General features: G+C 31.7%; 1 pseudogene; it reads right to left on the reverse strand.

Moving 5' to 3' along the window:
* Nucleotides 1-728: 728 nt before the first annotated feature.
* Nucleotides 729-3492, reverse strand: LOC142628881 (exopolygalacturonase-like; annotated as a pseudogene).
* Nucleotides 3493-4465: the final 973 nt, after the last annotated feature.

Below are 4465 nucleotides of genomic sequence, written 5' to 3' on the forward strand. Positions count from 1 at the left end.
TTAATGCAATAAACCATTTAGGTACTTGACATCCTTTATTTCATTGTTTATCATTTGTTAGAATATGCAGATTAATCATCCAAATTGCTTCAGTTTAGTAAGAAAATTAAGTAAATTTACTAAAATATTTATGTAATTGGTTTTTATTTCCTATCTTAATTTTTGCGTTGGTGTAATCATCTTCAATAATATATGTTATATTTTTTAAAAATAAAAGTGATTAAAATTTAGTTGTTACAGAAATCTATATTAAAAATATACAATATTTAGAGACTCAAATTTGAATATATGGCGTCCTTTGCATGAGTTTTATATCTTACCGTTGTTGAAGAATATGAGAGAAAATTAATTTGGTGTTAAAAACATGCATGCAGATGAATTGAATGTTACCATATCATGGACACAAGCATGTATTTGGTGAATAATAATAAAAATTACAAAGAGTTTAATAACTATTTTTGTTTTATTCTGAAATATCTCAACTACAGTAACAGAACAAATACTATCTACAACAACACTCCAAATCATAGTAGATTTTAGTAAAAGGCTGAACTTAAACAACTCTAAAAATGACTATCCAACATTCCACAGTTTCATTTAAATAAAGAAAAAGGGAACATGATAGACTGAAGTAAATGAAATTCTACTTAGAATAGAACTCCTATAACCTATTTGCAAATAGTATTTCCTCATTTTGCATTAGTTACAATAGCTTGGGATGCATTTAGTTATTGTTTGATGGTACAAGCAGGAGGATTCTGCTTGCCCAAAACGGTGGGCTTGACATTAACAGAAGTGGAAGTAGTAGATCCTCCAGCTCCCTTGTATATGAGATTAATGTTAGTAACCGCCACTTGTTGGCATGGAACACTTTTACTGCAAATAAGCTTCACAGCTTCTTTTGTTGAAGAAGTGCCTCTAATGTTCTCGAAGCTAACATTGCCGATCTTAACTTTCGAGGGAGACTGAAAGAAAAACAAACAAACAAAAACCCACACAAGAATTTGATATTAGTATATGTAATTTGTTTTTCTTTTTTTAACTTCTAACATCAAAATGAGTGTATATATTTGTGATGTTTATAATAACCTTGTTTGAGCATTGATTATTTGGGTAGTAGCCTTGATCAATGAGGATAGGATTGGCAACATTGTTTATGATAATATTCTCAAAATGCATATTAGAAGCACTCCCAGGAGGGGAAGAAGACCATGTTTTGATTCTAACACCATTCTTTGTACTGCTAAAGGTGCCACCAATTACTCAGATTCCTGAAACAGGTTGTTCATTCTGGTACTTTCCAAGACTTCCAACGCTGATACCATGGCCAGGTCCATAAGTTACTTGGTTAGATGTAACATCTTGAGCTCCATCACCAATGGAGATGCAATCAACACCTGTTCCAATTTTGGCATTGCTGACGGTGATCTTAGATGAATGTCCGATGCGGATTCCATTGGTGTTGGGCCTATCTCTGGGTGCAGTTATGGTAACATGTTGCATTTGCAAGTTCTTGCAACCCATAATGTTTATGTGGAAAAATTTGCTGTCCTTCGATTAAATGTCATGGACTATTGAATTTGTGACGAAATTGAACCTTATATTCTGTTCATGTTTACAAGTTAAATAAATCAAAACACCAAATATGAACGCCATAGTTTCTTTTAAATATTCTCCTAAAAATATTTTCATTTAAATATATTATAGTAAAATGCTAATGCTTCTTTGAATTACTATATTTAAAATAATTACAAATATATATCAATGAATGTGGTTGGTACTACTTCAACAATATTGTATAAAAAAGTCTTTTTGGACCAAACAATTTGTCACAACTTGATGTTATATGCGAGTATGATTGGTGAACCATCACTTTTACCTTTAACCACCACTTTTTCCCCATTACACACAGTTGCACAAGTTAGGGTCATGGCACAGAAGTTGTGTCCATATTTCGTATTTGGACTTTCTCATATATAAATTTTGAATTATCTTTTTTGGTGAGTTGTGACACCTCACTATATAAAGCTTACATCAAATTATTAATAATATGATAATATCCTTACCATCATTAAACGAATAAGTGCTTGAATTATTATTTCACGATGGTTAAAGTTCTTAAAGTTGTAGTGTCTGTATATATCTACATAAATATAATGGAAATTGAAATGCTAATTATTAAGATTGAAATCTTACGATAGGAAGTTTTTTGCAGTTGTACTTTTCGCCACAATTATTTTTTCGCCATGCCATTTGCCCTTTGCCATCATAAACTCCACCACCTGACACTGTGAGACTATCGATACATTCAAAAGAAACCCAAAAGTCTTTTCTGTTGAAGGAGGCAATGTCTGTTGGGGCCTGTAGAGTGCCTTGAAGGTTAAAATTGATAGCACCTTTGCATGGACCTAACAAAGTCACTACACCTAGTTTGTATGTCCTTGCTGAAATCACAACTTTACTTCCTGCTACTGCACATGTAGCTTTCCAAGCTTTTGACAAAGCCTGATAAACACATTATGAAAAACCAAAATCAGTATATTACAACCATTTTTCACGTTAACGTTTTATGGTCTGGTCAAGACACCGAAGAGTTTTTAGTGTAAGTAGAGTTTGAACCCGAGTACTTTTATTTGACATTAAAAGAGTTTACTAGTTCAGTTAACTAGAACCCACTTTTCATGTTAATTAGGTTTAGTTAATTGTGCTACACATATTTATACTTGGGTGATATCAGCATTAGGTTGTCCTCCATATGATTTAACATCAAAGACTTGCCCGACACTGGTGGATGCCAATAGCAGTAGCAAGGAAATTGTTACAATACTCAAATTCTTTCCCTTTTTATTGTTCTTTATTTCCTTGCTATTGCCTATTTGTTGTACGGTATGATGGTTTCCCTCTTTGGTTTGAAGCTATTTATACTACAGTACCCGAGCTCATCACCATTAAAGCTATCCAACTGATATTAACTTATTTTATGCACGGTTGCTAAGAACTCTCCTGTTTACACTTCAACTTCTATACTATTATTAGCTTTCGTGCTTCTTCCTTCACTAATTAATTAATAGTTTATCGTTATAATCAAACCGTTGATGACCAGTTAAGATTAAATTAATTTCATTGACCATGGAAGGATAAATTTTTAACAACTTTATGACTGAATTATGCTAATAACTCCAAAGGATTATGACATGTCTTTTTTTTTTGGTCCATTATTCTATAAGATAAGATTATTACCACTATATATCACCCTAACTTCTTAGCCTTAAATGGCAAGCTCTTAGCCACCTGAAATCTGTTTATTTTCTCGTTTAAGTAAATTGAATACTTCCCGCTAGAGAGGGGGGAAAAGTCTAGAAAAATAATCACCTCTGAAAACTGTCCAAAGTTAGTATAGGCAGCATGCTCGTCTGTAGTGTAAAATAGATAATAAGGAAAATACTATATAGGAGAAGTTGAACTCACCTTTTCAATTATTATATTTATCATTATTACTATAATTAGTTTACAGCTTTTTGGGCTAACGAGTTTTAAGTCCAAAAACATCATCTCCATATTTTTAATGGTAGTTGTTCTTTAGGTTGTTGATGATTTGTACATAGTGCTCCCTGAACTCCCGAGGTGTTAATGTGTAAACTAGATTGAATATGAGTGATTGAACAAGTAATTTAATTGACATGTTACAGGAGAGATTAAGCATTCAATATACTCTAAGATCCTAACTAATCAAAGAGTTGGCAATGTATATATATGTGTGTGTGTGTGTGTGTGTGTGTGTATGTGTGTACATATATATATCATATTAAATCTTAAGATCTTGTCAACTTGCAATGATTCCAAATAGTAAATTAATCTCAAAATTCAATCATCAATCTATAGAAAGCACATAGATAATCCTAAGAACACATGTTAAAAATATTAGGTTTCACCTCTAACCCTAACTAGATATTTAGCCACACATAGTTAGGCAAAAGAAATCAATAAAAAGAATGCTAAACCTCTAAAAGAAGAAGAAAAAAAGATTAAACAATGTTCTCGGACTTTTCCTCCTCTATTTTGTCAACCTCCTCCAAAAGCTGAAGAGAAAATCCCATAAATTTAGGATTTAAAATTTGTGATTTTTGGAATTTTATTTGCCGTCAGCTTCTAGCCCACTTTTTGCCTCCAAAAAGATTTTTTTTTTTTTTTTTAATATGTGTTAAGCTAAAAAGTTGAAGATTTTCTACTCTTGAACATTTGTGTAACAAGTTATGGCAAAAATACAAAGATAGTGCAGAATGTATCCATATCAGAAATTTTCCAATTTTGGCTTGAACGAATATTTTGTTAGGATATGTGCCCTTTAAATCTTATTGTATGATATTATGTATGGCATTATGTATGACTTAATGTTGTGATTAATATTTTTTTTTATTATCTAAAATAATGGTAACATGAATATTTGGACATTATCATATAATCC

The sequence above is a fragment of the Castanea sativa genome, chromosome 3, assembly GCF_040712315.1.
Source record: "Castanea sativa cultivar Marrone di Chiusa Pesio chromosome 3, ASM4071231v1".
Lineage (NCBI taxonomy): Eukaryota > Viridiplantae > Streptophyta > Magnoliopsida > Fagales > Fagaceae > Castanea > Castanea sativa.